At 37.5% G+C, this 22,442-nt stretch overlaps 1 protein-coding gene across 3 annotated transcripts in view; it reads right to left on the minus strand.

The window, feature by feature from the left end:
- CCDC148 (coiled-coil domain containing 148) overlaps positions 1-22,442 on the minus strand; it is a 280,255-nt gene that overhangs the window by 212,117 nt on the left and 45,696 nt on the right. The window contains exon 2 of one of the 3 annotated variants that reach the window (XM_025404698.1): positions 8,573-8,655. The exons of the other annotated variants lie outside the window; for them this stretch is intronic. The gene's annotated coding sequence lies outside the window, so the exon portion shown is untranslated. The remainder of the gene's footprint in view (positions 1-8,572; positions 8,656-22,442) is intronic. 3 annotated transcript variants of the gene reach the window in all.

Here is a 22,442-nt window from a genome sequence, read left to right on the forward strand (position 1 = left end):
AATGAAACCTCTCTTCTTTATAAATTACCCACTCTCAAGTAGGTCTTTATAGTAATACAAGAAGGGACCAAAACAAATGGGTTACAATCTGTTACTGTATTTATTTATTTTGATGCTCAAATTATCCCAAATTTGGCCAGTGGAAACCCCTTCAAGCTGGTTTCTGTGCCCTATGTCTTTAAACAACAATACCCATTCATTAGCTCACAGCTCTGCAGGTCGGAAGTCTGGCATGGTGTGACTTTGCTCAGAGTTTGATAAAGCTGAAATCAGGGTATCACCTGGCTGAGTTATTTTCCAGAACCTTAAGGGAAAACCCATTTTCCAGCTCATTCTTATAGTCAGTCAAATTCAGTTACTTGTAGCTATTGGACTGAAGTTCCCACTTCTTGCTCACTGTCAGCCAGGGACAGTTGTCAGTGACCACAGTTGTTTGCATTCCTCATGTGGCCCTGTCCATCTTCAAAGGCAGCCATGGAATATCACCCTCATGCCAATTCCTTCTCATGCTTTGGATCTCTAATTTTCTCTAGATCTAAATTTAAAGGGCTCTTGTGACAAGATCAGGCCTACTTGGATAATCTCCCCTATTTTGAGATCAACTATCAGGAACCTTAATTACATCTCTAAATCTCTTGCCATATAATGTAACACAGTCATGGCAGAGATAGCTCAACATATTCACGCTACTGGGAATCACACAGACCATATGTGCTAGAGGGCAGGAAATCTTGGGGGCCCTCCTAGAATTATACTACACATGTAAAGTACTAAAAAAGGGCATGGCACATAGCACTATACATGTATTAACTGATATTATTATGTATAATTGAGCAAATTCACAGACATCTTTAAAATAGCAATGCCACAGCAACAACAAGGGCAGAGCAAAATAACATTCCAATGAACCATTAAGGAAATAGACATTGGCAGAAACTTCTGGCAATTTGCTTAAATGTATATGTATATAGAAATCCCAGTACTTCCATTTCTAGGAATTCATCCTAATGATATAATCAAAGGTATACACAAAGATATATAAAAGAAGATATTAATTGTAGTTAAGCTTCTGTGGCATGTTACAATTGGTCTTAGCCTCCTGACATTGCTATAGGTCAAACAAGGCATCTGGCAACTTCTTAGGGAGACCCAGCCTTCTTCCTGGAATGTGAGGTGGCTTTTCGCAAGATAAGGTCTCTTGAAAAGCAAGAGAGCATACCCTGTTACCATCTGTCTATGATAACATCTAGGTCACACCTATCTGCCAAAACAAGGGCATCCTGGGAAGGAAGCCTCTGCACTGTCTCCCTGGTTTTCTGTGCTACAGCTTCATCCAAGCCCTAAAGTGCAAAATAGTGGGGTCTGGCCTCTCACTCCTAATGTGTTGTCCCCTTTATACTAAATTGGTTATATTATACTCTCAGCCAAGATTCTAGGGTATGGCTTTTGCTTGGTTTTAGCAACAATATGAAGCATCCCAGAGTACAAAGTATGTATCCGCAGTTGGGGGGCAGTGCGGGGAGTTGATGCAGGAGGTAATTACTAAGAGACCACCTGTTGCATACATTATAACACTATAAAACAGCTGCTATTAGTCTCATTTTTCAGGTGAAAAAATGGAGGCTCAAAGAGGTTAAGCAACTTGTTCAAGGATGCACCTTTAGAAAATGGGGAAACCATGTTTTGAAACAACTGGTTTCACCCTTTTTACCATACCAGTGATTGCTATTAATTTCTGAGATTGTGTATTTATTTTCAAAGCTCACCAAGAAATGTTCACAATTAGTCTAGTTTCAGAACTACTGCAGTAACCATCTCTGCTTCCCTGTACCTGAAGGCAAATTAACCATATACACTGTGGTTGCAATATAGATTAATTTTTTTCCTAAGTATTTTTTCAGCTGTAGCCTCCCATAACTTAAATTTCAAACTAACAGATGTACTACAAGTTCAGCTTGAACAATTTTTTCCCATCATCTCAACCCAAAGAGAGATGCTCCAAACTCCATGATCTTTGGAACTATCATCTTTTCGTAGATTCAACAACCAGGCTAGTTTTCTCTACCTCATACTATTCTCTGACACAATTCTTGACTTTTTAAAAAATCAATGCCTAGGGGCCCTGAAGTCACCAAGTTGTCCATTTCTCCTTCAGGGACCTTTCCTTCATCTTTTCCATACTCCTTCCTACATATTCTACCTTCCCCCATATTCAATCTGCATTCACCTTCATTCACCTTTAATTTTCACCCATTTTTAGCTCCAAAAATCTGCCCCATTCTTGTCCTAGTTTTTGCCAGTGAATCTCTGGCAATCAATTCAAACTCATGGTTACATTCCAGCCATATAACAAGTGTCTTTGCAGGGACAAAAATGGGACTATAAAAAATACATATAAGGTTGTGGAGTTCTGTGTTCTTTTGAAACCTTTCTTTAAACGTTTCCTTTCTTTCTCTCTGTCACAACATAATTTTCTAGGCTCTTCTGGGTCTTTGCTGGTCACAGTCCAGACCAAATATTTTTCCAAGGAGCTCTGGTTCCTTGGAGAATGGCATTAGAAGGCAAAATCTGGGCACTAGATGTGTTCATGGTCATTGAGATGTCACTACTTCTAGGCCCACCCAGTAGGCAAAGCTAGAAAACACAGGCCCACACATTTATATCTATATCTATGAATATACACTGATATCTCCAACTGCAATACAACAATGTAGGGTTCATTATAGTTTTCTCCTCTCCTATATTTGTAACTTCCTTCTCCAACAGTGAGAAGCCCAGCTGCCATTAACTTTTCATCTTTTATTTGATCAACTCCCTATATAAAATCTCATCCCTCATCTATAATACCACCTCTCTTCTACACAGATGCCTCCCTTATCCCATTTGGGTCCCAACAGCCCATAGCAGGTACTTCCCTGCCCTCACTCACATGAGCTACAATATTCCATGGCAGATTCTACCCTTCCAAATATACTTTGTCCTCACTCTGACTCCCCATTCTGCCCCCTACCCCACTGCATGAACATGCTTCCCAGTCCAGTTGAGTTTCAAAACCCCATGTCAGGCTGTCCCTCCATGATGATGCTCTTCTCACTCTGCTTGGGCACTGACACACCCATTCATGGTACCTCTTTCACCCCCACCTTGCTTGAGCTCTGACACCCATATCAGGCTTCCCTTACACATAAACGTGATCCTTAACCGCATTGGTTTCTGACCCACTGAAGGTCAGCCTTCCTCTTTCCCTCTTTTTGGGCTCCAACACCATAGTTCGGGCCACTGCAGTTCCCTCCCAGTTCCAGTGTAGAGACCAGCACTGTTCTGCTCCTTATAATGGATTTAGGACTGAAAGTTTAGGAAGGGAGAAAGAAGAGAAGGAAATTGGGTAGAGGAAACATTGTTTTCTTCCTATATGGATAATGCACACCAACAGAAATTCTCTAATTTGTTGCTATTATGGCTTAACAGTTTTCTATTGACAACTCTAAAAATGTTTGATACACAAATTCCTTCTAAAAGTAGTCATACCCTTAGAATAGAAGCCAGTCAACATTTTCCAAAGTCTTGTTATTCCAAGAAATTGAAACCCATATTCACCAAATTAATGAAAGCAGTTACTTTTTAAGTCCTCATAATTATGGGTAACCAATGACAAAGGCAGGAGACAGTACCCATTATCCCCACCAGGGAGGAAAAGGTCACAGTACTCAAGAGTATGAACTCTGGAGCTAGAGTGGGGGATTCAAAACCCAGGTCTAACGCCCTTGGCAAGTTCCTTAACTTATTTGTGTTTATGTTTTTCTATCTTTATTTTATCTATTTATTTATTTTGAGATGGATTTTCACTCTTGTCGCCCAGGCTGGAGTGCAATGGTGCAATCTTGGCTCACTGCAACCTCTACCTCCTGGGTTCAAGCAATTCTCCTGGCCCAGCCTCCCAAGTAGCTGGGACTACAGATGCCCACCACCACACCCAGCTAATTTTTATATTTTTAGTAGAGACAGGGTTTCACCATGTTGGCCAGGCTGGTCTCGAATTCCTGACCTCAGGTGATTGACCCGCCTGGGCCTCCCAAAGTGCTGGCATTACAGGCGTGAGCCACCACGCCCAGCCTCTTCCTGTCTTTAAAATGAGGAAAATAGTAATACTTTCTAGGGTTGTGAGGATTATAGCAGATAATACATAAAAACTTCTTAGAAGATATCTGGTGTCAAAAATATCATCTGAAAATATTATTTATTAATGTTATTACAAAGATAGTCGCAGATGCCTGAAAACATGTCCAGAGGTTCTGTGATTCTTAGAGGCTGATTTGAGAAGCAATATATTAAAATGTAGATACTGTCTTGGCACTAATGTCATAAATCTACGGACACAAAAATAGGCATCAATGTCATATGGATGGATTTAAACTACACATACTCTTCCTTAAAAATTATGTTTGAAACTAACACAAAATATTTAAATTCTCATAGAGAACATGAAAACCTCACAGCATATGTTGGTGGCCCCCAGTATGAGAAACACGTTTGTATAACATAATAACGTATTTTTCATTCTCTCTATGACTCGAGGAAATACATAAAAAGACCAAATAGTCCTTCAATGAATTTGGTTTTAGCCAGACCTCCTTTCAACTATTTTAAATAAATAAAACACATAACAAGAATGAAAAAGAAACAAAACAAAATCAAATGAAGTTTATGTATGACAGAATTCATGCTAATTTACTGCAGAACATGACAAAACTGTGATAAAGTCAATGGGGCTGATCCCAGATCAACTTCAATTCTCAATTCACATTCTCTTAAAAGAAGAGCCAGATAATTACTCTTTCAAAAGCACTTATCCATGTCTTCACAAACTAATTAAAGTAAAACTTCATCTTTCTTCATTTTAAAATCATTTCACCATGGAGCTAAGTGAAAAATGCTCTGTAGGACTACAACATTACCTATTTATTTGTAAAGATGTCCTCTTTGATTAGAATTCATCCTGCTCTCTCTCTGACTTTATTTGTAATTATTTTCTCAAGATTCAAAATGTATTTCCAAGACAATTTTTGCACATTAAAAAAATTCAGCACAAAAGTTTAAGTGTAGTAGTGCAGATGAAATGTCCTGCTCTAAATTAGTCTTACACTTCCTTTGGTCATTTTAAAATGCTATTGTCAAATCCGACTCAGGGCAGGCTTTGCACTGGCTGCTGGAGGAGTAGAAGCCTTAATTGCCTTTCCAGAAACAGAAAAGAAAGATTATATTGGTAATTCCCATGCTTCAATATGTATGTACCTTTTTACTGATCAAGGTCATTTCTCAGCACTTGCATCAGAGAAAATTCTAGCCTAATGACTGAAGGTGTCCCACTTTACAAAAGAAGTTATTTTAAGAACTTCTACCCTATATGCTGCTTAGGACTACACTAGATATAAAATAACTGCCTTTTGTCCTTTAGTGAAAACAATTTGAAAGTACAAGGAAGACTAAAACAGCTATGGTTTATATAATCTTGAAATTTACACATTATATGGCTCAATTCCTCTCAGACAAAAAGTTGGAAGGGGATTCTCTGGGAAACAAGTCTTCAGTCAAGACAAAGGGATAGAAGGACCAAACGACATACCAAGACACAAAGACCAGGAAAGCTAAGAGCCAAATAGGCCAGGAAGAGAGTTAAGAAGTGAGAAAGACTGGGCCAAGAGTCCAAGTTTGGAATTAAAGAAATGATGCTGAGAAAGAACAGATGGGGATAAAAGTGGGAGACTCAAAAAAGAGTGGTGGGGCTGCAAATTAATTGTTACAGCAGAAATTTCTGAAACTCGTTTTAAATAGCCAAACTCTTGTAAACAAAATTCCTTCTCCAAAATTTTAAACTTGAGGCCAAAGAAAGCCTGAAGTCAGTCTTTAACCAGTGACTAGGGATCTAAGACGTACTAAAGCTTAACAGCTGTCATAAGTTATGTTTCCCACTGAAAAAACTGGTCTGCAGTGAGCATGAAGCCAACATGCTGAGAGATGAAAAGGTGATGTTTATTCTGGGACCCAGGCTGCATTCTAGCCTTTCCCTGATGTTATTTGCTCTACCTTTTTTGGTATTTCTAAGCCAATAAATCTTTTTTTTTTTCTTAAGGTAGATTGCATTGTAACTAAGAATCCTGACAAATAACACTCCAGCAGCATAAAGGTTCGACAGAAAGCAGTTTGCTATTGGCAGAACGACTCAGCATCTCCACAGAGCACCAAGGTTCCCCAGATCAGAAACTGAAAACACTGCCCTATACAATATTATTTGAGACTTATCTTTATGGGCAGGCAAAGGTGTAATACATGGCTAGTGCCAGGGGTGAACATATACATACTTCATTCATTCATTTGACAAAATATTTGTTGTATTCTTATTACATGCTAGGCACTCTACTATGCATGGAGGCTACAATGGTGAGTGAAAGGATATGCTTCTTGCTTTCATGGTGCTTACTGTCAGTGGCCTCTTGTGATTATGAAGAGTGAATTACAGAAGGGCAAGCTCCATTTGTTATTGATGGTTGCAACTCTTTCCCAATAATGCAATAAAAAATATTTGTGCTCAAAATATATATTCTATATTTATCATGAACATTTAATTAAAAGATCAGTATTACTTGTGAAATGCCTATATTACTACTCCTAAAACATATACGGTAACCTTATAACTATCATAAAATTTTAGAGAACGTTTAATCAAGATGACACAGATGAATTAAACATTTGCTACCCAAGTAATGAGGCTTTATTTTCTACTACTAGATGCTGAAATTGTTCTGCTCTATTAAAATATTAGAAAAATGATATCTTTCCTTATTTCTGAAAACACAAGTATATTGCTAGTCCATATTGCTTGCCTCAGCACTTATTATTATTTATTAATAAAAATAATTAACAGATCCCTCTATTAGGAACCCACAACATCCAAGGGTAAGTAATTCTTAAAAAGTAAAACAATTGAGTCCTAAGGTGAAATTTGTATTGCAATATCATGACATGAATTAGAGAGATTCTTATCACTTATACTGAAGGATGAGGCCTGGGCTTGCAGAATTATGTAAGTAAAGTTGTAATCATTTATCAGAAAATAGCTTTGGGACTGTGATTACACAGACATAAGCAAAATCACTCAGTAATTCAGGTGAGCATTTCAGGCAATAAAGCTTCCTTGGTAACAGGGGCACAAGTGGTGGTGTGAGGGGTTGAGACCTGGAGGAGGATCTGAAAAAGAGGGGGCAGTTTTAGGGTAAAATCAAATGAAGGACAGTCCCTGATTCTTCCCAACGGGCAGTATCTCTCTTTCCCCATGAGACAGGAAGTGATGACTTCACCAGATAAATTCACGCTGCAGTAGGGTCATAATTTCACTGCATACTCAGACATAAATCCACTTCCCGCATCTGAGTCATCAGATTCTTTCATCTTGGTTTATCACCTCTAGTTGGATATTATACCAGGTAGAGTCCTCTGCAGAACACTCCCCAACCTATACTTGTTCTTCTGTTGATTTATTCACTCATTCAATATTTACTGAGCACATAATATGGTCCATTCATTGTGCTAGGTGCTTGAGCTACAAAGATGAAAACAATACAGTCTCTACTCAACTCTGGGCATTCATCTCTAAATTCATAGTGGTGGTCTGTTACTTTTTATTACATATGCCTACTAATATACTTTTTAGCATGTTCTGTCAATAATGAATATTTATTACAGGTTGAGCATCCTAATCTCAAAATTCAAAATGCTCCAAAATTTGAAACTTTTGAGCACCAATATGATATTCAAAAATTGTCCACTGGAGGAGGATTTTAGATTTTAGATTTTTGGATTTGGGATGTTCAACTGGTAAGTATAATGCAAATGTTCCAAAATCCAAAATTCAGAATACTTCTGGTCCCAAGCATTTTGGATAAAGGATATTAAACCTATATTTGTAAACTATTATAATTATTATAAATTATTTGCATTACTATATACTATATAAATTATTTGTATTGCTATATTACTTTCATCTACTCTCTCAGGGCAAAATAAACCCATAAGATAATGTTACTAGACAGCAATGGTGAAATACAGATATAAATCTATATTTTAAATTATCTGAGTCATTTTAAATCTTCTATAAAGATGTTATTGGATTGCTACCATTGCTGTTACTGTGATGGGCCTGATGTCAGAGACACTGCATATGACTTCACACAACCACATGCCATGCTATTGCTGACAAAGTCTTCGTAGCGGTATAAGGAGTCAGCTCTGACTTTTTCCTGTCATGTGTTGTGCTTACATTACAAGTATTATCTACAAGTCAGGGTGTTTTTGTAGGAATGTATTTAAGACACTTGTCCATCTTGTGAAGGTAGTTTTAGTTTAAAAAAAAAAAGTTAACATAATCTGTAAATCCTCTTAAAATCAGATAAAAATAACTATAACATTTTATAATATGCTGAATATGAGCAAATGTGTGAGAGCAAACGTGGAATAATGGCGGGACTGAGTGAAGGTGCCACGATGGATGTATACGTGAAAGATTAGAAAAGCTTACCGTATTGCCTTAGATTTCAAATCAATATAAATAGGTCTAACACTGCCTGGATCATCTTGTACTCTACATGAAGGAATTCTGGTCTGTGGAGTGAGGCAGAGATCATGATATCGCAGCTATGCTACTGGAGCACAAAAGGCAGACAGCCTAATTTTGCTTAGGATGGAGGGCCAAGGTGGAAAAAGATAGACAGGTGATACATAAGGTGAGTCTTTACCAACAGTCTCTAATCCCTTCACCAATTATAGGGAAAGAGAAGACCTTAGAAAACAGAGATATTTGAGTGAAGGGGCCACAAGGGTGGGATATGTTTGAAGTAGTACAAGCAAGCAATTCTGTGTGACTACAGGTTAGGCGGCCAAGTGGGCAGCCTCAGATATAGACAGAGAAAAAAATTGATAAAAAGAGGATTGACAGAAATCTGCTGATGCCAAGAACACTGATGGCTTCAATTTCTAAAAGGGCAGCCAAAATTAAATAGATGAGCTGACAAAAGAGCAGAACACAGAGGTGGATGGATTTTTAAAGAGAAATCATTGAGGAACATGTCATATTAAAAGACACTGCTATAGAAAGGCTTTCTTGGGAACTAAATAAATGGGTCTTTTCTCCAACAGTATTACAAAGAATAGAACAGTTTCACCCATAAAAGTCTTTCCTAGTACCAGATATCTGTGGGATAGACAAATGGAATAATTACATAACAAATTTGATTTTAAAGGATGTGATTGTCATTTTGCCTTTAATGACCAAAGAGCCTTCTGAGTTCCTAGACCCTAATATTCTTCTTTGTAGAGCTCTTACTCTTCAATACCAGTAAGGGATTCTGAGGACTGACCAAAGAGGTGTGTTTAACGTTCAAATGGATAAGTCAGTATCACCTGACTCATTCCACTTACAACCAATGTTCACCAGTTTTGAGTTTATTTACAGAGGGTAAAGCTTAGTTATTGTACACTAATAAATGGAAAATATTTGCATATATTCTACTCCTGAAAAATTCAGAATTTGCAGAGAGACAGTATACTATAGTAAGGCAAAGCAACAATTACCAATGACAAATAAATAGGGAAATGAGTTGAGGATCCCAAGCTGCATCTGAACCAAATGAAATAATAAAATTTTTCATAGCTGATATCCAAAATGAACAAAAAGGGAAAGAAAATAGAACTATTCTGAGACTTCTGAAAAGTTGGGAGATAGGATTCACGTTACAAGAAGGCAGGAGGAAACTCTAGCAAGGCTTGCATAGTAAACATTTAGGGGCTCTTTTGGGCAAAGCTGTCTAATAAATAACAGTCAGTGCTAAGGTTTAACAGATGTCAGGGAATTCTGAGCATTGAATCACCCTGAATTCTTCCGAATTCTCATTCTCACTTCCAGAAGGAAAAAAAAAAACTGTGGAGAAACCCCACATTCCTTGGGGCTTCAGGAGTAGGGAGAAGGAAAGACTAACTAAAACTTGGAGAGCCAGCCCCTCCTCTCTTCCCTTTCATGAGCCTCATATCCTCAATAGGGCCCCTCTCCTTGAGGTAATTACAGATTCTAACTCACAGGCAGTAAAACTTGCCCACCTCATTCTGACTACACCCTGACAACTAAGACTTTTTTCATTCACCCTCCTCCAACACCAAAACTCTATTGTTTGTTCTCCCTCTAAAATGAGTTATCTTATTATAAAAAATTTCAAACAATACATTAAAAGTCCATAATCCTATCCCTTAGAGACAGCTATTTTGTGAGTATTTCTTCAGCTTTGTTTTCTCTTTATTGACAGAGTCTGTTCCTTAATTGGGAAAAAAGAACATTAATTTTCTAAAGATAATAGTTTTATTTTAGTAACATAAAAGATATTCAAAATCTAATTCACAGCAAGAAAAGAAAAAAGAATGCTCCATTTCTGTACCATAAATATAATAGGATAAAAATCACCAGCCAATAATGTGGTTTTGGTTTTGTTTAGTTGAGGAGACAGATCTAGGCAAAAGGTAACATAATTAACAAACTTCTGTGCCCACTCTCCTGCTTCTGAAGCAGCCAGAAACCTGCCCATGGCACACAGGGCCTATCCCAGCTTCCATAGTCTGGTCACCCCATCTAATCAATGACACGTACTTCTGAAGAGCCACTTCCTCCTCCCTGCTGTCCAGAGAAATTCCCATGATCTCAGCTAGTTGTTTGAAGGATATAATCTGATTAACTTCATGTTAACACGTGAATGAAGGAAAGATTGCTTAAGCAGGCACCTTCACAGGAGTATGCTTGTTAACACCAAAGAATCTGTAAAGGCTCAAATTTCAGGCTGAGTGATAATGTGAAAGGGAAGAATTTCTGGTAGTGTACAAAGATAATTTTGATTAGAGGAATCTCTTTGTTGAAACTGAAAGTCATGCTGAACAACATAGATAGCCTTCCCCTGCCTATGTGAGATCCAGCATAATGCAAACTTCACAGCGGTATGTCACTGTAAAGGCAGCAGAGCTGCGCAGGAAGACAAAGGGCTCTGGAATCATGCCTATCTGGATTCACACCCCACACTGCCCCTTGCTAGAGATATACGTTTTTGGCAAGTTGCTGCTGTTACTTTTTGACCTCTCAAATATCTATCCTCACATGGCTAACAGGAATGTTATGGGAATTAACATAAAAATAATAAAATAGCTACACAAAGTGCTTGGCACACAGTAGGGACTTAAGAATAGAATCATTATTATTTATGTGATTTCTTTCAGTCTTTATACAGCATTTAATAAACTGGGATTTCCCCAGAGTCTTCTGTAAAGAAATTGTTGATGGATGGCTAAGGACAGTCCAACTACTGGCCAATACGGAACATTTTATCTCTTATTGTATTGTGTCATCACTCATTGACATGGTTTGAATGTTGCAAAATTTTTCCCTGAGAGAGGTAACATATCAGGCCCTACTTGGTCCTCAGACATAATTATTTTAACCTTCACAGTGTTTTGTTTAGCTTTTCATTTGCTTCCAATGCCAATATTTAAAAACTGAGAAATCTTATACAAAATCCATGTTTTCATCATCTTTTTAAAATTTCTGTATTAAAAAGTTTATTTCTCTATGAGAACAACTGCTGGATTAAGTAGCTATCATTTTTTTTGGATAGGACATATGTTCTCCCAAAACCCCAGTCCCCACAATGCCTCACAGCACCCCAACACTGAGGAAGAATGTCAGTTGCCATTTATCATCTAGCTTACACTGCTGTCTTCCTAATCGTGGGCCCTGTCCACCAACTTTTACTTCTGATCTGGCTCCTATAGGCATTTGAGTCAGTGGCCTCTGCCCCAAGAGCCAATTAATGTATTCCAGAAAGTGGAGTGGTACACTCAGGTTCTGAAATCAAACCTGGCTTTGAATACTAATTCTCCATGTTATTACTCAGGCAAGTTGCTTCACCTGCAGAGCCTCAGTGTCTTCAACCCTAAAAGAGAAACAGTCACAGACTCACCTCACAGGGTCATTGCAAGGTTTAAATCATGTAATGCATGTTCAGAACTTTAAATCATATTTGGTTGTAAAAAGGGGCAATAAATGTTAACTACTACTAAGACAAAGATGATGACTACTACTACTACTATTATTATTGCTTTGTTGCTATTACCAAAATTACTTCTAGCAGCACTACCAAAATTACTACTACTCTTAGGTGGGAAGGTTAAAAACACTTACTGGCTTTCTTCAATCTTATTTCTGCTTTCTCAAGCTAGAACTTGAAATTCATTTGGAAACTCTTATGTCACATGGAGTCTTTCAAAAGTGGGAAAGAGCAGTTTCTATCTGCTGCTGACCTTCAGAACAGGGATGTAGGGTGCAGAATGAAGTGAGAGCACTCCCACTCTCCAGTCAGCAAGACCACTAGCAAGCCAGACCCACACTTAAGCCCAGGTGAAGAAGGCAAGAATCTGTCTCAAAATCTCAGTAAGGAATATGTTTCAGGTAAACCAACCAAGGAGACAGAACTATGGCATGGAGAGGATAAGACCTCTAAAGACTCGAAGCTAGACAAGGCAGGCCAACATTCAAATTCAGAAAATACAGAGAATACCACAAAGATACTCCTCGAGAAGAGCAAACCCAAGAAACATAATTATCAGATTCACCAAGGTGGAAATGAAGGAAAAAATGTCAAGGGCAGCCAGAGAGAAAGGTTGCGTTACCCACAAAGGGAAGCCCATCAGACTAACTTAAGTGGATCTCTCTGCAGAAACCCTACAAGCTAGAAGAGAGTGGGGGCCAGTATTCAACATCCTTAAAGAAAATAATTTCAACCAAGAATTTCATATCCAGTCAAACTAAGTTTCATAAGTGAAGGAGAAATAAAATTGTTTATATACAAGGAAACACTGAGAGATTTTGTCATCAGCAGGCCTGCCTTACAAGTACTCCTGAAGGAAGCAATAAACATGGAAAGGAACAACCAGTACCAGACACTGCAAAACATTCCAAATTGTAAAGACCATCAATGCTAGGAAGAAACTGCATCAATTAATGGGTGAAATAACCAGCTAACATCATAATGACAGGATCAAGTTCACATATAACAATATTAACCTCATATGTGTGTGTGTGTGTATATATATACACACACACATATATACACACATACATTAACCTTAAATGTAAATGGGGTAAATACCCCAATTAAAAGAAACAGACTGGAAAATTGGATAAAGAGTCAACACCCGGCTGGGTGCGGTGGCTCACGCCTGTAATCCCAGCACTTTGGGAGGCCGAGGTGGGTGGATCCGAGGTCAGGAGATCGAGACCATCCTGGCTAACACAGTGAAACCCCGTCTCTACTAAAAATATAAAAAATTAGCTGAGTGTGGTGGCGGGTGCCTGTAGTCCCAGCTACTTGGGAGGCTGAGGCAGGAGAATGACATGAACCCGGGAGGTGGAGCTTGCAGTGAGCCGAGATCATACCACTGCACTCCAGCCTGGGCAACAAAGTGAGACTCCATCTCAAAAAAAAAAAAAAAAAAAAAAAAAAAAAGGAGTCAACACCCATCAGTGTGCTGTATTCAGGAGACCCATCTTCCATGAGGAGACATACATAGGCTCAAAATAAAGGGATGGAGGAAGATCTACCAAGAAAACGGAAAACAAAAAAAGGCAGGGATTGCAATCCTAGTCACTGATAAAACAGACTTTAAACCAACAAAGATCAAAAGAGACAAAGAAGGCCATCACATAATTGTAAAGGGATCAATTCAACAGGAAGAGCTAACTATCCTAAATATATATGCACCCAATACAGGAGCACCCAGATTCATAAAGCAAGTTCTTACAGACCTACAAAGGGACTTAGACTCCCACACAATAATAATGGGAGACTTTAACACCCCACTGTCAATATTAGACAGATCAATGAGACAGAAAGTTAACAAGGATATTCAGGACTTGAACTCAGCTCTGGACCAAGTAGAACTAATAGACATCCACAGAACTCTTCACCCCAAATCAACAGAATATACATTCTTCTCAGCACCACATCGCACTTATTCTAAAATTGGCTACATAATTGGAAGTAAAACACTCTTCAGCAAATGTAAAATAACAAAAATCACAACAAACTGTCTTTCAGAACACAGTGCAATCAAACTAGAACTCAGGATTAAGAAACTCACTCAAAACCGCTCAACTTCATGGAAACTGAACAACCTGCTCCTGAATGACTACTGGCTAAATAACAAAATGAAGGCAGAAATAAAGATGTTCTTTGAAACCAATGAGAACAAAGACACAACATACCAGAATCTCTGGGACACATTTAAAGCAGTGTGTAGAGGGAAATTTATAGCACTAAAAACCCACAAGAGAAAGCAGGAAGGATATAAAATTGATGCCCTAACAATACAGTTAAAAGAACTAGAGAACCAAGAGCAAACAAATTCAAAAGCTAGTAGAAGACAAGACATAACTAAGACCAGAGCAGAACTGACGGAGATAGAGACACCAAAAACCCTTCATAAAAAATCAATGAATCCAGGAGCTGGTTTTTTGAAAAGATCAACAAAATTGATAGACTGCTAGCAAGACTAATAAAGAAGAAAAGAGAGAAGGCTCAAATAGACACAATAAAAAATGATAAAGGGGATATCACCACCAATGCCACAGAAATACAAACTACCATCAGAGAATACTATAAACACCTCTATGCAAATAAACTAGAAAATCTAGAAGAAATGGATAATTTCCTGGACACATACACCCTCCCAAGACTAAACTTGAAAGAAGTTAAATCTCTGAATAGACAAATAACAGGCTCTGAAATTGAGGCAATAATTAATAGCCTACCAACCAAAAAAACTCCAGGACCAGACGGATTTACAGCCAAATTCTACCAGAGGTACAAAGAGGAGCTGGTACCATTCCTTCTGAAACTATTCCAATCAATAGAAAAAGAGGGAATCCTCTCTAACTCATTGTATGAGGCCAGCATCATCCTGATACCAATGCCTGGCAGAGACACACACACAAAAAGGGACTATTAGGCCAATATCCCTGGTGAACATCAATGGGAAAAATCCTCAATAAAATACTGGCAAACCGAATCCAGCAGCACACCAAAAAGCTTATCCACCAAGATCAAGTTGGCTTCATCCCTGGGATGCAAGGGTGGCTCAACATACACAAATCAATACATGTAATCCATCACATAAACAGAACCAATGACAAAAACCACATGATTATCTCAATAGATGCAGAAAGGCCTTCGACAAAATTTAACAGTTTTTCATGCTAAAAACTCTCTATAAACTAGGTATTGATGGAATGTATCTCAAAATAATAAGAGCTGTTTATGACAAACCCACAGCCAATATCATACTGAATGGGCAAAAACTGGAAGCATTCCCTTTGAAAACTGCCACAAGACAAGGATGCCCTCTCTCACCACTCCTATTCAACATAGTATTGGAAGTTCTGGCCAGGGCAATCAGGCAAGAGAATGAAATAAAGGGTATTCAATTAGGAAAAGAGGAAGTCAAATTGTCTCTGTCTGCAGATGACATGACTGTATATTTACAAAACCCTATCATATCACAAGCATTCCTATACACAAATAACAGACAGAGAGTCAAATCATAAGTGAACTCCTATTTAAAATTACTACAAAGAGAATGAAGTACCTAGGAATCCAACTTACAAGGGATGTGAAGGACCTCTTCGAGGAAAACTACAAACCACTGCTCAACAAAATAAAAGAGGACACAAACAAATGGAATAACATTACATGCTCATGGATAGGAAGAATCAGTATCGTGAAAATGGCCATACTGCCCAAAGTAATTGATAGATTCAATGCCATCCCCATCAAGCTACCAATGACTTTCTTCACAGAATTGGAATAAACTATTTTAAAGTTCATATGGAACCAAAGAAGAGCCCTCATAGCCAAGACAATCCTAAGCAAAAAGAACAAAGCTGGAGGCATCACACTACCTGACTTCAAACTATATTACAAGGCCACAGTAACCAAAACAGCATGGTACTGTACCGAAACAGATATATAGACCAATGGAACAGAACAGAGGCCTCAGAAATAACACCACACATCTACAACCATCTGATCTTTGACAAATCTGACAAAAACAAGAAATGGGAAAAGGATCCCTATTTAACAAATGGTGCTGGGAAAACTGGCTAGCCATATGTAGAAAGCTGAAACTGGATCCCTTTCTTACACCTTATACAAAAATTAACTCAAGATGGATTAAAGACTTAAATGTAATACCTAAAACCATAAAATCCCTAGAAGAAAACCTAGGCAACAGCACTCAGGACATAGGCATGGGCAAAGACTTCATGACTAAAACACCAAAAGCAATGGCAACAAAAGCCAAAATTGACAAATGGGATCTAATTAAAATAAAGAGCTTCTGCACAGCAAAAGAAACTATCGTCAGAGTGAACAGGCAACCTACAGAATGGGAGAAAATTTTTGCAATTTTTCCTCTGACAAAGGGCTAATATCCAGAATCTACAAAGAACTTAAACAAATTTACAAGAAAAAAATGACCCTCAAAAAGTGGGCAAAGGATATGAACAGACACTTCTCAAAAGAAGACATTTATGCAGCCAACAGACATGAAAATATGCTCATCATCACTGGTCATCAGAGAAATGCAAATCAAAACCACAATGAGATATCATCTCATGCCAGTTTGAATGGGAATAATTATAAAGTCAGGAAACAACAGATGCTAGAGAGGATGTGGAGAAATAGGAATGCTTTTACACTGTTGGTGGGAGTGTAAGTTAGTTCAACCATTGTAGAAGACATTGTGGCGATTCTTGAAGGATCTAGAACTAGAAATACCATTTGACCCAGGAATCCCATTACTGGGATATACCCAAAGGATTATAAATCATGCTACTATAAAGATACATGCACATGTATGTTTATTGCAGCACTATTCACAATAGCAAAGACTTGGAACCAACCCAAATGTCCATCAGTAATAGACTGGATAAAGAAATGTGGCACATATACACCATGGAATACTATGCAGCCATAAAAAAGGATGAGTTCATGTCCTTTGCAGGGACATGGATGAAGCTGGAAACCATCATTCTCAGCAAAATATCACAAAGACAGAAAACCAAACACTGCATATTCTCACTCATAAGTGGGAGTTGAACAGTGAGAACATATGGACACAGGGAGGGGAACATCACACACTGGGCCTGTTGGGTGACGGGGAGCTGGGGGATGGATAGCATTAGGAGAAATACCTAATGTAAATGACAAGTTAATGGGTGCAGCAAACCACCATGGCACATGTTTACCTATGTAACAAACCTGCATGTTGTGTTCATGTACCCTAGAACTTAAAGTATAAAAATAAAAAATAAGTATAAAGAGTAGAAAAATGAAAATAAAAATAAAAAAAGACTTGAAGCTAGAAAATGTCAGAGGGAAAAAGGAAATGTCCTGAAGTTGATTCTGACTCAAGCAAGACAAGCCTTTCTTTTTGGGAATGAGGGAGAGGGCAGGGCAAAGGAGATGACAGGGAGAAAATAGCAGAATTGTTGCAAAGCGGAAATGGAGTGTAAACTGTGGCCAGAGCAGAGCAGCCCAGACCTCAGCTACAGAACCAAAGAACAGACCAGAAGAAAAGCATGACCATGTAGACAGTGAGAATCCCACGAAGCATGAGTGCACACAATCTGAAATTTATCTCCTTAGGGCTTCCACAGAGTGAAGAAAAACAACTGAGTTGTGTACTTAATGTACCTAATAGCCCATAGGCGGGACTTGTATCATCAACACAATAACTAACATCTGTCTTTTACAAAGTACTTTCATAGTTATCATTTGATCCTAAACTAGCCATATGAAGTGTTATTCTCCTCTTTTAAAGGTAAAGAACAAAAAGATTAACTCAATTGTTTAAAGGTACAAAATCAGTTAAACGGTAAGGACTAGAGTTAAATTTTTCATAAACCAAATACTTTGTACTGTTCATTGCACTATGTTCAGAAATTTCATGTCATTCACCACATAGTTTCCTGGTTTGTTTTTTCTTTATAATTTTCCTTATATGATTAAGGAAGTTTGTGTTGTTGTTTGTTCCTTGTTTGTAATACAGATTGGCTTTGATAAATACAGAGAAAAAAGTAAAAAAAAAAAAAAGATATATCAGAACCTGGACCAACATAGCTAAAGAGATCCGTTTTCCTGAGGTATCAGGTATGGGATCATCAATAGTCCCAGCTACAGATCAGAATAACCCTAATTCCACCACCACTACTCCAGCCTCCAGTTGGGGATTATAATGTGGTAATATTTCCATAAGGGATTTATAATAACTTCATCCAAAATATCTTCATTCTCATAATAGATATATTAATCTTGTATTATCCTATTGGAAGTGAAGGATTACAGTTGAGAAGAGACTTTTAAAAGTTGTAGAAAAATGTAACTCAAGGGAATATTCTCTGCCAGGATTTGGAACTTTCCTATTAGACAGCATAATTTTGCCAAGGTCTTTCCAGTTAATACTGTGCTTTCAGGGCTGATTAGAAAGTAAAGTATACTATCTCAAAGTAGAGTAATATCTTTATTTGAAGGTCATGTGATTTTGTTTTAAGAGATTTTCCAGAGCTGAGAATAGAACATGTCTCTAAGGCTCCCAGTCCAGTGAACTAAACAATGTGACTTCTTCATTTTTAAATGATCTGTTTTGAAATGAACAAATCTTAACACTTTCTCAAGCTAAGAAAAGAAACACGAGAAAAGAAACAGTTTATTGAGCAAGGGAAAAGCTGAGAAAGGTCTGAAGATGCAGAAGTTGAAGTCACCTGTTAGGCTTCCAAGCTAAATTGAATCAATTGATTCCATTTTTTTTAATCAAACAGAATCCATCACAAATATTTTTTCTTTATTTTTCCAACCCGAAGCCTATATTTGCAAGTTACACAGTCAAAATGTCTGTCAAATCCAATGATATATGATAGATTCACAGTAGATGTTGATATTTCATAAGAAAGAGATTGAAGAATCCAGTTCATAAGTTTGTAAGACTAGGGCTTTCAAACAAGATGTGTGCATATACAGATACACACATATTCCCACACCATATATACAGACATCTTCTCCAGAAGGCACAAAAGGTATTCATTTCAACCACTGAGGGAAAGTACCTGCAACACATATAAAATGTCTATTACATCACACATTAAAGTGTGTATTTTTAGAGCTACTGACCTTTATATGAACTAAACAATAAAGCTGTTCACAAACCTGACAGAGAGCAGCTTTTCCAAAGCGAAACAGTGAACCACTGTTCCTAATGCACCCATCAAACTAAACAATTAAATTGGCATTTAGTACCAAATTTAAAAAGCCATTGTAACATAACACTGCCAAGATTATTGGTCCTGTCTCAAACACACACACATACACACAAACGCACACACACAACATTGTTTGTCTTGTCATTTACTAAAAAATAAAAAGAAAAAGAATGTATTTATTTAGTTGACAGATGAATGGGCTGAATAAATTTAAGGCAATCAAAAGAAACTCAGTTGTCCCAGCACCACAAGTTGTTACCAACCTAACTCGGGTTCGGTGGCCACAGACTTGTTCTCATAACACAGCAAAGGCACAAACAGTTACTGTGCAGATACAACAAGTCTGAATTCAAGTCCCAGTTTATCAGTTACTAGCTGTTTGACTTTGGGTAAATTACTTAACCTCTCTTGGCTCCCAATGCCTTTTGTAAAATAGCATTCTAATACAGTTGCCTAATGGAAGAGTTATGCTCTATGCAGTAATAAAAGAAATAATACATGCAAAGACCTTAACACAGTGCCTGGTATACAGCAAATGCTCAATAAAAGTCATTGTTATCATTGACAAATCTCACAGAGTGACCACAGAATTTAACACCAAATCCAGGGCACTCCTGAGGTTGAAAGGGGGCTCTATTTGCAACATAGTGGCAAGGATGGAAGCACACCCTAACCATGGTCTGTGCAGCACAGTCGTGTATCATGGAATGCTGAGGACTGGGAGCAAGGTTCTAATGCTACACATGAAATACAAAATCATATTAGTGAATGAGGATGCCTAGAGACCCTGAATAGAAATATTAGCAATGAGAAGGAGAAAGTGCTTGAGTGAATAAGAAACTTCCAATTTTGTAATTAGTTGGTGGTATGATCACACGAGAGATAATTGTTAGCATCAAACTCCTCTTCAGCATTCTAAACAGTTCAAACTCTTGAAACATCACTTTTTACAAGATTTGAAATTACAAGTTTTTAAAATTTGCATTGAGCGTAAAACATCCTTAATCATTTTTTACATCTGTATATACTTTCCTATGTCATGCCTTTAGCACAGCTTTTATGCTAGAAATTAAACTAATTTTTAAACTATGAAAAAAATAGCTCAGCAGTTATCCAGATCATCAAACCAGGAAGGCAGTAACCTGCATAGTGCGCCAGAACATTCCAGTCACTAGGGAGGATCAGACTCCCTCTCTGACGTCCTTACCTCAAGCACTGTGTTTCCAGCAAATCAACCATTCCATTCTGAAAACTTGTAAGAGTGGAATCAATTAATAATTATTTAAAATCATCCTGTTAATTTTGACAACTTTATAGAGATCTTCTGAATGCATACATAGATGATTTAATGAATTCTCTTTGCAAAGAAGTAAGTTACCAACTGGAAAAATAAGTCAGCAGCAAGGTTAAAAGGCGTTGTGGGCAGAATTTTTAAACGTCACCTCTTTTTGAAAGACAGGGAGAAAAATAAGAACATATATTTGTGTTTTATTTTCATTAGGAAATACAGAAATGATTAATAAGAAGCTACTAAAAATGGTTCCTTATGGGGCTAGGAGGAACAGGGGAACGGGGAAGGAGTAGTCACAAGACTTCTCCTTGTATACATTCTGACATTTTAATTTTGAACCATTATCAAGTATTACATATTCAAAACATTAATAGAATTTTTAAATTGCCTATTTTAAGAAAATAAAAAGCCCTACAGATTATCTTGAACCTGCAAACAGTAATATAGGGTTTAAATACAAAGGAAGATACAGTGCTTGTGTACCTCTTATAACCGTAAGCTTTACTAGTGGCAATATGTGACATTCAGTAAGTCTAAATGAAGGAAATGGAGCAGCCTTAATTGAGGACAATCCAAACTGATACAAATAAAGACATGGACACAAATCATATTTGATCAGCAATATCTTATTGCCCAGATTTTCACTGAAATTGAAAAAGAAGATAAAGCAAAAGCTAAATATTGAAAATAAGTGTAAAATATTTTTAGCATAATCATTTATGTGAATAAAATGTGTTAAATGTTTGGTTAATTAGCATTAAACATTAAAGAACAGTTCAATAAGATTGGATCATGGTTTCAAAATTCCTCACATAAGTTAATGATTTACCTAATTTACATGTTTCATATTTTGTTAGAGTAGACATAATAGGAATTGTTGACATTAATTGCATTTATTGGATAGCACATTCATTGAATACTGTAATAGTTTAAAGTAACTCATATGAAAGAATGGCTAGCATTTATGAATATAGGAAAAATGTATATGAATCATGTATAAATGTATGTGTATAAATACATACAAATATAATTCTGGAATGATTTCTATGATTATTTATGAAAAGATTAAAATTACAAGTAGTTTCTGGATGGACGAGCAGTCTGGCTGAAACATCTGCCTCCTTATTGACCGTCAGGGTGGCTCTATGTGGTATGGCTTGCTGAACCAGTACCTCTTTCCTTTTTGATCTCTCCACGTGCATCTCTCCCAAATTGCTGTTCTGTAACCTTCCTACCCAGATTCACATTTACATGGACAGCTGGAATGCTAGAAATGAATAATATTGTAGGGGCTCTGGCCTTGCAAGAGACCTGAATATGCTTACACATACCCAAAGGCTGTCCGCATCCCCTCTGCTGCCTGAAGCCTAAGCAGAAATTCAGTTCTTTTTAACGGGTTAACACAGAGGGATGGCAATGGAGAGAAATGGGCACTGATATCCCAACAGCATTGTGCTCGGTAGGCCACAAGTCCTAGTGGAGGGCTGGATCTGTATGTTTCTAGTTCAAAATAAAATGTCCTGTGGGCTATTGTAAGCTCTGAGCCTTGACAATTTGACATACAGGGGAGATGCTGGCCCTTTCGTTTTCTCTAATATTCCTCTTCTCACAGTGAAGCATAAAGTAGTACATATACACTTTCAGTAACTAATTTTAAAGTGCACACTCTTGAGGTTATAGCCAGTTAAACAGATTACACTTCTTTTTCTTTTTCTTTTTTTTTTTTTTTTTTTTTTTTTTTTTTTTTTTTTTTTT

Source organism: Theropithecus gelada, chromosome 12 (assembly GCF_003255815.1).
Source record: "Theropithecus gelada isolate Dixy chromosome 12, Tgel_1.0, whole genome shotgun sequence".
Lineage (NCBI taxonomy): Eukaryota > Metazoa > Chordata > Mammalia > Primates > Cercopithecidae > Theropithecus > Theropithecus gelada.